The sequence below is a fragment of the Vespula pensylvanica genome, chromosome 23 (assembly GCF_014466175.1).
Source record: "Vespula pensylvanica isolate Volc-1 chromosome 23, ASM1446617v1, whole genome shotgun sequence".
NCBI lineage: Eukaryota > Metazoa > Arthropoda > Insecta > Hymenoptera > Vespidae > Vespula > Vespula pensylvanica.
The window spans coordinates 3,031,288-3,043,787 of NC_057707.1; the positions used below are offsets into that span (position 1 = coordinate 3,031,288).

The 12,500-nt window shown below is 32.0% G+C and overlaps 1 protein-coding gene across 4 annotated transcripts in view; it reads left to right on the top strand.

Annotated features, from left to right (window-relative positions):
• The window catches only part of LOC122636674 (lachesin-like), an 83,413-nt gene that overhangs the window by 12,080 nt on the left and 58,833 nt on the right, over window positions 1-12,500 (top strand). For 2 of the 4 annotated variants that reach the window (XM_043828182.1, XM_043828186.1), the window contains exon 1: window positions 10,659-10,787. The exons of 1 other annotated variant lie outside the window; for it this stretch is intronic. The gene's annotated coding sequence lies outside the window, so the exon portion shown is untranslated. Of the gene's footprint in view, window positions 1-10,658; window positions 10,788-10,869; window positions 11,034-12,500 lie in introns of those variants that run through there. One more of the 4 variants, XM_043828185.1, reaches the window with a different exon arrangement.

Genomic DNA, 12,500 nt, shown 5'->3' on the forward strand with positions numbered 1-12,500 from the left:
AGAGAGAGAGAGAGAGAGAGAGAGAGAGAGAGAGAGATAAGGCGGAAAGAGACAGGAAAGAACCGTCGTTCCGGAAGATGTAATTTTCTCGCGGATGGAAATCCGCGTGAAGAGAAGTAGTAGTACTCGTGAATGGAGATATCTCCCATAGGGAAGAGAGAGAAAGAGAGAGAGAGAGAGAGAGAGAGAGAGAGAGAGAGAGAGAGAGAGATGGAAAAAGAATAGAGAGAGAGAGAGAGAGAGAGAGATACAAGATGTATGTACGCTCGATGGCTCGGTTTGTATCAGAATCCTTGGAGAATTTTTCGGATCTCTATTTCTCCTCTTACCTCCTCGGAGGAATTTCGAGTCGTGTATATATGTATGTATGTATGTATGTATGTATGTATGTATGTATGTATGTATGTATATATATATGTACATTTGTATATATGCATATATGCATTTATGTTTGTTATATACAAACGGTTGTGTTGCGTCAAGATGTATATCGATAAATACTCGGGCTAAACAAAACAAAGCGAAACGAAACAAAATAAAAAAAATACAAACAAATAAACAAACAAACAACCAACGAACGTACGTACGAAACAGAAAAAAAGGAAGAGCAGAGAGAAGAGAATGCATTTTGTGTTATCCCGAAGGATAGAAAACGGAAAGATTCGAAGATAAAAATTAAAGCCCTTGTAAAATATTAATCCGAGTACCCGAGATATATATATATATATATATATATATATATATATATATACGTATGTATACACACACACACAGTTTTCGTTTTTCTTTTTTGCGCTTCTTCTTCTTTTTTCTTTGCTGTTTTTTGTTTTGCTTTTTTCGCCCTTCTTTTTTCTTTTTTTCTTTTTCGACGCCCATCACCTACCTTTTTCCTTTATTTTTTTTTATTTTTCATTTTTTTTTTTTTTTTTTTAAATATACATGACCACAGGAGATTTATCTGTGGAACTATGATATGAGAGAAGAAGGAAAAGAAAGAGTGGGAAAGAGAGAAAGAGAGAGAAGGTAGAGAGACATTTTCTTGATTAAAAGCATTGATTTCCATGGAATTATAAATATATATAGGGTGTCCGTTCATAGATGTCCATCCGAATATTTCAGAACTGTTTGAAATTACAAAAGAATTTAATAAGAAAAATTTACACAGCTCTGAATAAACTATACAGTGAATGTAAAAAGAAGAAGAAACTTTTTTCTTCCTTCCTTCTTTCTTCTTCTTCTTTTTTTTTTTTTTTTTACTCGTCACCTTCTCGATTATTTGCAAAGATCAATTGGAGTAGTTGATTCGAACGGATAGACACCTATAATTTTTTTTTAATATTATCTCTTCTTTTGATATATTTATATACATAATAATAGCGATCAATTGGAAGATCGTAGTAATCTCTGTGTTAAAAAGAATTATTACTACGCATTGTTTGCGTAGATAATCGTCATTTTGAGTATCAAAGTAATTGTTTTTGACATTTGACAGTTATTGAAAAATAATAGTCATATTACATGATATATCGTAGTTCGATTACAAACGGGATTGAGTTGAACTTTCAACTCGTGTCAACATACGATGAATCGATTTGTTAAATCAATTTGTATTTTTATAGTGTTATAGTTATGGATTACGGATGTTATTCAAAAAAAAAAAAAGAAAAAAAAAAAGAAAAAAAAATAGAAGATCCTGTAATTTTTTCTTACACATTTTGTAACACCGACATTAATCAAGGCCGTTCCAATTTCTCTTATTGAACGTTTTTGTAAATTCAATCAGTCGCGAGATATTTTTCTCGAACATTTATGGATAGACACCCTATATATATATTATGTATGTGTATATATATATATATATATATGGATTTATACGGAAATGAACGACCGTCCCGTTAGACAGTCGTACATATTCGTTATGACATACGTTGTTCAAGCTAATTACCTATTAGTGATTGCTTAAAGTACGTCAGCGTCGAATCGTATAGAGATTTTCTTTTTTTCTTTCTCTTTTTTTTTTTTTCTTCTTTTTTCTTTTTGTCGCGTCGACCAATCGCCGTCGTCGTTTGATGGCGACATAACGATTGATTTCTCTTTCAATGTTTCAACGTTTCAACGTTTCAACGTTAAGTACAAAACGGAAGAACGTCGACTTTTTTCTTTTTCTTTTCTTTTCTTTCTTTTCTTGTTTTTTGTACATAAAACGTATTTCGAAAGAATTCCCGAGATTTTACTCGGGAGGAGAAGAAGAAAGAGAGGAGAGAGAGAGAGAGAAAGAAATAAGTATAAAATTCTTCGATTTTTCTCTCTTCTCAGTCGTGATACATACTTACTGACGTGTTTCGTTTGAGAATAAAGGGAGAGGAGGAACTGAAAGGGGGATCGTTTCACTATGAGAAATTACTCGTAAAATCGTTGAAAAGGTACTATGTGACAGGGGGTATTTTAAAATTTTATGGATATTCTACAACATTTTACACACACACACACATACACACACGTATATAAAGAGGAAGGGAGAAAGGAGTGAATGAGTATGTGAAAGAGAGAGAAAGATAATGGAGTGAACGGGTATGAGAAATAAAGAAAGAGAATGATATGAATGAGTATGAGAAAGAGCGAGAAAGGCAGTGAACTGAATGAAGTAGGAAAAAGAGAGAGAAAGATAGTGAATGAGAACGAAAGAAATGTAATGGAGTGAATGAGTATGAGCGAGAAAGACAGAAAGAAAGAAAGAGAATAAGCGATTGAGTGCGAGGAAGAGAAGAGAGAGAGAGAGAGAGAGAGAGAGAGAAGGGAAGGGAAGGAAAAGAGATAAAAATTATAATATCGTTTTAGTTCGAATTAGTATCTTATGTACATCTTAAATCTTCTTGTACATTATAATAATTGCGAAAATTTAGATGACACGTGGAAGGAAGGAATAGAGTCGATTTAACTCTCGATCGAGAGTGAACGAGCATAGATAAGCCGAAACAAAATACGCGTAGTCACGTAGTTTATGAAATATAAGCGACGAGCCACGTTTTCTGTTTTTCTGCGTGTGCGTATAAAACATAATACTATGGATATATGAAAGAGAGAGAGAGAGAGAGAGAGAGAGAGAGAGAGAGAGAGAGAGAGAGAGAGAGAGAGAGAGAAAGAGATAGATAGAAAGATGGATAGAGATAGATAGAAAGACTTATAACACTACTTTCCTCTTCTATCCCGTAAAATTCCCTTGGAGCAATACGATCCTTCTCTTAGGCAGGAGGAAAATAATAAGAGAAGCTTCCGGTTAAAGAATTATTATCGACCATTACCGAGACTAATTATTGCAATGAAGAAAGAAAGCTCGTAATATTCTCTCTGTCTCTCTCTCTCTCTCTCTCTCTGTTTCTTTTGCTATCTATCTATCTATCTTTTTCTTTCTCTCTCATATCTAACCAATCTTCTCTTTCTTCTTCTATTTCCTAAAACATCGAAATCTTTGATAATTTGCAATTCTCATCAGGACCGAGTATACTTAAGACGAGTAGGTAATTAACATAACCACACTGTTACCACTTAAGTATCTATACTTTTTCAACGAGGATACTCCGAGGATATTCGTTATATACTTACTTTAGATATTACCGTTGTCTCTCGTGTTAAAATTTGTCTATTATTGTTTCTAAATCAACGTATGCATGTACACACACATATATATATTTTTTTAATATTTGTAAAAATTAGTTTAGAGAAACGATGATTATCCGCGAAGATCGTAACGTGAAATTTTAGCGCGAGAGTCACTGGGATTAGGGAGTTAGAGGGAATTGAAAATATTAAATAAACATACACTAACCTGTGTGTAAGTCTTTCGTTTCGAAAGATTTACAAGTGTAGCGACGAACAGGAAGATATTTCAAGGTAAGCGTGAAACATTCGTTCGCGTGGAAGGATGCTGCAGACCCCATAACGTTTTCGCATACGATCGAACATTTGTTCGGTTAGATATGCACGTCGAGAGATACCGAAAACGAAGTAGTAGACGAGAAGGAAATTTAACGAAGAGAGTGATATATATATATATACACATACACACACACATACGTACGTACGTACATACTTTTACGAAGCTTATCGATCGATTTATCCATGCTGACTTCGTGCATTCGAGATAGTTATATATCTTTTAATAAAACGATCGATCTCAATGGTACCATAACTTACTCCCCATAACACTTCCCCCTTACCCACCTCAAATAAAATAAAAAAAAAAAAAAAAGAAAGGTATAATAAAATAATTTATTCGAACATTCGAATTCTGACGCGAATATTCTTAATAATGGTATTTAACAGCTTTTCGATGTAGAATGGATAGTCGAATAAAATAAAAAGGAAAAATAAACGAAACGAAATAAAATAAAATAATTGATAAACTTTCTGTATTGAATTTCTCTCGAGATCAATAATAATAATAATAATAATAATAATAATAATAATAATAATAATAATAATAATAATAATAATAATAATAATAAAAAAGAAACAATCGTATATTCGTGATATCCGCGAACGTTCGAATATTATAAATATATATTCATTTGTAGTGTATAATAATGACGACAAAAAAAAGCGACAAAGAGATAGACAGAGAGAGAGAAAGAAAGAGAGAAAAATGTCGTGATAAATGTGATATAGTTGTTAAAAATTATCTCGGAGAATGAGTAAACGATCGATAGCGTACATACATACATACATACATACATACATACATACATACATACATACATACATACATACATACATACATACATACATACATACATACATACATACATACATACATACATACATACATACATACATACATACATACATACATACATACATACATACATACATACATACATACATACATACATACATATATACATACATTGCATGCATGCATACATACATGCATATATACTATACATACATACATACATACATACATACATACATATTTGCGAGCTCGAACACCGTTTTGTGAGTTTAGGTGTAAACCTATAGCGGATGTGATTACTTTAGTATCGACCAAGCGTTTCCACTGACCATTATTTACCAAGTCCTCTGTGCGGGAGTAACTTGATATAGCGTTCGACCGATTCTAATGCGACCTTTGACGTATATATCACGGTCGATCGTAACTTCGTGTGGCTTTCGATTGGCTCTTGAGCAGAGCCTATTTTTTTCTAAACGATTCACCCTTTTCCCCGTTCGAACGTATTTTAACTTAATTACGATCATGCGATTGTTTTGTCAAAAAAGAAAAAAGAGAAATAAAAAGAATATATATATATATATATATATATATATATATGTATATATATATATTTACTTCGAAGTTCTTTTTCGAATAGAAAAAAAAGTAGAATTAAAGAAAGGAAAAGGAGAGAATTAAATAGATAGATGCAACGTCTTAGAATCAGACTGATCGGTATTTTCATATTTCGATTTATATTATAATTATTATGATCTTTTAATTAATTAATACCTTGTGTTATAATTATCATTATATATATCAGAAATATAGAAGCATGATGCATATAACGGCATACTTGAATTCCAATAAGTTTCCTCGATAATCAATATCTATTTAATTAACTTAAACTATTAGGTACGTCGTAAATGAAAAAGGAAAAAGGAAAAGAATAGAAAAAAACCTGAAAAAGAATCTGAAAAAATGGAGCAAAAAAAAAAAGAAAAAAGAAAAAAAATGTCAGAGCTACGTAGAAACATAGAGAAAGAGAGAGAGAAAGAGAGAGAGAAAGAGAGAGAGAGAGAGAGAGAGCTGCAGCAAGTAGTAGTAGTAGTAGTAGTAGTAGTGTAGTAGTGTAGTAGTAGTTGCATCCTTGTCTGTAGTACTAGTACTTGACGTTAGAATACAGTGTTATTGGCATAGTTAAATCGGTATGGCAGTTTGGAATGTTGTTAATCACCCTGTAAGATATATATCTGTTTAAAGTTAACACATTTATCACGTGACTGCGGCAACATGCTCTCTCTCTCTCTCTCTCTCTCTCTCTCTCTCTCTCTCTCTCTCTCTCTCTCGCTTTCTTTGTCTCTCACATCAGTAGACGTTAGTTAATGGATTTATGATCTAGATCGCGATCATTGCGAAATACGTAAAATTCATTATGTTACTTAACATTCTTACACGTTTTAAAGAAAATCTTTCTATTCTTTCTTTCTTTCTTTCTTTCTTTCTTTCTTTTTTTATTTTTTTTACCTGCCACCCCCCGATTCCTTTTCTTTTTATATATATCAACCCACCTCCACCCCCCAATCTCGTATCACATAATTCTTTTTGTAATCTAAATGGCCACGTTTCAAAATGACTTTTCCCTTTAAAACGTTCTCCTAAATTCTTCATTAATCTTCGCTCGACTTACGAAGCTTAAACGATCATTTTCCAACGCGCTTTTCTGCGTACACCCTATATATATATATATATATATATATATATATATATATATATATTCTCTTTCTCTTTCTTTCTTTCTTTCTTTCTCTAACTTTCTCTTAGTGTTTTCATCCCCGTACCTACCCACAGAGCCCTTTTCGGGCTCGGGCTATCTCCTTAATGTATACTTTTTCTCACTGTCATAATTGAGGTACTGGATGAACAGGGGGTAGAACACTTGGCCATCATAAATTTTCGTCTTACGCGTTCAGAACTGGTGCACTCTACTCTCTGTTACATCCATCGCTTTATATAAAATATGAGGAAGATAATTGTAAAATGGCTAAGGATAAGAAGTTCGATCTTTTTTTTTTCTCTCTTTCTCTCCTTTTCTTCTTCTTCTTTTTACTTTTCTTTTTTCTTTTTCTCTTATTTCTTTTCCTTTTTTTTTTTTTCCTTTTAGCGTTCGAAGTAAATCTTTGGATATCATTGGATACGATTTAATGTTATTTCTTTGCTTAACCTTAGTCATTTTTCCTTTTTTCTTTTCTTTTCTTTTCTTTTTTTTTTTTTTGTTAAACTACACGTTTAAAACTTCATGTGTAATAATTACATTATTATGATACAGGGATTAATGTATTAAAAACAAAGGATAACGTACGAGATAAGTAATCTTCGATAAGATAACGATATCTACAAATCTTTCCGGAAAGAAATTAATAAATAAAAAATACAAGACGAAGGATTAGTAGGATACCATATTGGAAATATATTTTTTTCGCTCTCGATCTTTCTTTCTAATATTTACACCAGATTTCTAAAGGGTCGTAGAAGCGTGACGAGCTTTATCATCGCAACTCTCCCAACGAGGAGTTTTCTTTTTTCCATATTTTTTATATAGACACATACGTACATAAATACATATATAGATACATACTTATCTGTATGTATATATATATATATTTTTTCTAGTATCTATCTCTCTCGCAGTCATGATGCTCGTATACGGTCTAGCAATCGTTTCCTCTCCCTATGAGGAATATCCTTTCCAACGTCCACCGCAACCACTATCATTACTTTCACCATTTCATACGTATATGTATGTGTTTCTCTGTGAATGAATATCTATGTATATATGTATATATATATATAATATAATATATATGTATATATATATATATACATATATGTATATACTATATGTATGTATGCAACAGTGTGTAGATAGCTGCAGCAAGGGAGATATAGAAATAGAACGATGCATCGATGTGTTGCCATTAGAATCACGAATTCCATACGCACACATTCGACGACAACTTGATCCACGTTTTTCGATAAATCACTGGGTTGGTTCGGCCACAACGTAACGTCAAATGATCACGACTAACTTTTCCCTATAAATTGTCTTTAATAACATCGACTCTGCGACGCGGTAACATTTCCTATCGACGTTTTCTATTTCTCTGTTGGTATACGTGATGATTATTAGAAATGGCAATAACCATTAGAGATGTCAGAGTGGTAGTGGTAGATTACGTACGTTATTCGTATATTATTGTAACTTGTATGGGTCGGGTAAACGATAAAGAAATATGGCGGTTGTCGAATTATTTTCGGTAAGGAACGAAATTTTATTATTATTGGAAATAATCGATGATGGGTTTGATTAGATCGAGTGTTAAATGGTTATCGCTTATTTGCTGAGATTAAGAAATTGATAAGACGATTGGATGGATGGGTCGATCATAATTTGTATTAGTAAATATTTTAATAATATGTTACGATATTCTACGAATAGACGACGTATGATTTATCTATCGTAGTTTACTTTATTATACTATAACATTTTATACGTGTCAAGTATAAATAGTAGTAACTTAGAAAAAAAGGAGAAGTTTAAAAACGTTAAAAAATTAAAAAAAAAAAAATATATATATATATATATATATATATATAAATGTATAAAACGGATGGATAAAAATTTTCTACAAATTTTGTGTAGAAATTATGGGGGATTCAAGTATTCCCTTTCATCCATCTTAGTACGTTTTTATTTTATTTTATTTTATTTTATTTTATTTTATTTTATTTTATTTCTTTTTTTGACACGACGATGAGCAATCCAAGTAGGAATTTCTTTTTCGTCGTCGGAGTGTATCAACGAGAGTGGTGTTAGAGAAAAATAAATAAAAGTAGCAAACAAGAAAAAATAGGAAAGAAAGAAGGAAAGAAAGAAAGAAAGAAGAAAAAAAAAATGGAGAACGTGTGTGAATGATAGTAGTGGTAGCGACGGCAATAGTAGTATCAGGGACGTTTCACGATCGACGAGATTTCAGTGGCCCCTCGAGCAACCTGCTCTCGTGGTATGTATATATGTATATATATGTAGATATGTATATATATGTATGTATGTATGTATGTATGTATATAATGTACATACGTACGTACTTACGTATACATGTACTTGAAAATCGTCGTCCGCGACTAGCTTTCGTATTTTTCGATTTATCTGCGATCGTCTTGGATGGTATCGTATTCTCTTCTTTTTATGTGTCAAAGCTATGTAACAAAGTGAATATTATATTTATCGATCTGAGAATGATAAAGATTTTGATCGGATAAAGTACAAGGAAATGTGAAAGCAGAGAAAGAAAAAAGGAACGAGCGAGTTTTGAGGAGGATAAAGATGGAATTAATATGAAGAGAAAATAATTGAGGAATGAGAAAGAGAGGAAGAGCAAAAATTAAAAAAAGAAAAAGAAAAGGAGGAGGAGATAGAAAGAGGAGGATTAACAGAGTGGGAAGAAGAAGAAGGAGGATGTAGAGAGAAAAAAATTAAGGAAATACGAATAGAGAAAAAAAATGAGAAAATGTGGAGAAGAAGAAGAAGAAGAAGAAGAAGAAGAAGAAGAATACGAAGATAGAAAAATTGAGGAAATGCGAATAGAAGAAGAAAAAAATGTGAAAATGTGAGGAAGAAGAAGAAGAGAGAAGGAAGATTAATAGGAGAAGAAAACAAGAGGATAGAGAATTAAAAATTACGGCGAATAAAAAAATTAAAAAAGAAAAGGACAAATAAGAAAGGAGCAAGAAATTTCGAAAACGAGAAAGAAAGAAGAGGGAAATAGATAAGCAAATAAGAAGATTAGCGAGAAGGAAGGAAGAAATGAAAAATAAAAGAAACGTGACAATCTCGAGGAGCGCAGTCAAGTTAGAAAAAGAAAAAGGGAGGAAAATTAAAAGGAAAAGAAGAGGAAGAAACAAGAAAAGGATAATAATAATAATAATAATAATAATAATAATAATAAGAGGAAGAAGAAAAAGGAAATGGGCGACAAAAAAGGTAGAATAGAATAGAAAAGAAAACTAGAGAAGAAAGAAGTGAAAAATGAAATGCGAGGAACGTGACGAATGCAGTAAAATTAGAAGAAGAAGAAGAAGAAGAAGAAGAAGAAGAAGAGGAAAGAAAAATGTCAACAAAATAAAAAGAAAAAGAAAAAAGAAATCATGCGAATAAAAAGAAAATACCGAAAGGCTAACACGAGTAAACACACGGCAAACAAGACAAAACCAAAAGAGTACAAAAATAAGTCTAAAGAACTGCTAAGAAGGTATAAAGAAAAAAAAAAAAAAAGAAAAGGAAACAAGGAAACAAAGAAAGAAAGAAAGGAAGAAAGAAAGGAAGGAAGGAAGGAAGGAAGGAAGGAAGGAAGGAAGGAAGAAAAAGAAAAGGATTCAGAAATAGAAGTGGGGATGTAGAGAAAAGATAGACAAAGACAGAGAAACGGAGAAACAGAGACAGAGAGAGTTCGGTGTCCTGGATTGGACCTGCGCGAAACCAACGTAGTTTAGAGCGTCGCGACGCTCCGACAAGGAATACCGTCAGTAAGCGCGTCTCGACGCCCGGGGATGCGTCGTCCGTGACGGCGATATCAATCATCGATCTTATCTACGACCGTGTGCTGCGCGAGTTATCACAAATCGCGAGAAATATTTAGAAAAATTTCGAGTGTGTTGAAAAGGGGGCAAAAAAAAAAAAGAGAAATAAAAGTAGTAATAATAATAATAAGGGGAAATAACAAGAAAAGAACAAAAAGAAAATTATATAATACGTGACGTGAGCTCTCTTCGACGGTTCTGTAAAAAAATAAATAAATAAATAAATAAATAAATAAATAAATAAATAAATAAAATAATAAAAAATAGTTTCGACGAACGATAAGAGGGGTGTGTTAAATAAAAAAGAATTAATAAATAATACATTGATCGATCGATTAATAAAATAAAAGGAAAAGGGATACACACAGACGCAAGACGCATGAACGAAGCCGCGCGATACAACCCTTAGACTATAATGAAACATTTTTTTCACGAGGTAAAGTTCGCCATAACGAATTTCTAATATTAAAAAAAGAGAAAAAAGAAGAGAAAAGAAAAAAGTAAAAAAAAAAAAAAAGAAAAGAAAAAATGAAACCAAAGCACGTAAAGTAACTCGAGATTTCTAGTAAAGCGTCATAAAATTATAATAAAAAATCTATTGTAGTTACATCGTTCGTTATACGCGATCAGATCTATGAGATTAGAGATGTAACTTAGAGTGGACTATCGTTTTACACTAGAGGTATCTAAACTTTATCTAATTACGAAATCTGTTGTGAGGAGCGTTAAGCAATTCTGGTCTCTCTTACGATGAAAGTGAGAGAGATAGAGAGAGAGAGAGAGAGAGAGAGAGAGAGAGAGAGAGAGAGAGAAGGAGAGAGAGAGAGAGAAGGATGGAGCGAAGAAGGGTGGTGACGGGGTTAGGGAGAAGGTGTGGAAATGCACATATACTTCGCATGGTGTTTCGCCAGTATGTTACCATGAGAAAGAGAGACGTGAAATCGTAGAGATAGCTCTTGGAGCAAAGTTTCTGGGAAACATCGCAGATGTCTAAGAAGTTTCGTGGCACTATGTTGGAGAGCACGATTAAGTGAAATCAAAGCGACTGCCCGAACAAGAGTTTCCTAGTTTCGCGTGTGAGGAATGTTTCTAATCGCATATAGATTCTCGATAAGTGATCATATTATTTTAAGTAAACGAATGACAGAGAGAGTGAGAGAGAGAGAGAGAGAGAGAGAGAGAGAAAAAGAGAGAAAGATTTTATAATTAATTGATATATATTTTCCTGAGATTCTAATAATTTTTTTTATTTATTACTAATCTCGATTAGGTAGAAGAGTGAGAAAGAGAGAGAGAGAGAGAGAGATCACAAAAATTGTTTATAATATATATTTGATTTGATTCCAATCGTCTTTTTTCAATTATTAATAATTCGAAATAGATAAAAGAAAAAGTAGAAAGGAAGACCGATGTATTTATTTTACACTACAATATTTATCTTGATTCTTAGTCATCGTTAATTCTAAAATGAAAAAGATAGCAAAGAGACAGAGGAAGAAAATCGATCATTTATTATGATAATATTCGTCTTTATCCTAATCAGTTCTCTAATCATTAGCAATTCTGAAAAGATGAAAGAGAAAGAGAAAGAAAGAAAGGAAGGAAGAAAGAAAGAAAGAAAAATCAATCATTTATTATCATAATATTCTCTCTTATCCTAATCATTTTTCTAATCATTAGCAATTCTGAAAAGAAGAAAGATAGAGTAGATAGTTAATTATTCACTTCATATCTAATCGTTCTAATCGTCATTAATTCTAAGAAAAAAATATATATATATTATTATAATATTTGTCATTATTGTAATCATCTTTCTAATCGTTATTGATTCTGAAAAGATAAAAGAACGAGAGAGATGGAGAGAGAATCGATAATTAATTATTACATCATTCATCTAGTTTCTAATCATTCTAATTGTCATTAATTAGAAGATGTAGAAAGAGAGAGAGAGAGAGAGAGAGAGAGAGAGAGAGAGAGAGAGAATAGATAATTAATTATTATATCATTTGTTTATACTTTAATGCTTATAATCTTCTATCAATTCTATCAATAATTATAAAAAGATAAAAAATCTAGATATTACTATAATATTCGTTATTAATTCTAATAATTCTACCAATCATTAATAATTTATTTTAACTTTAAATAT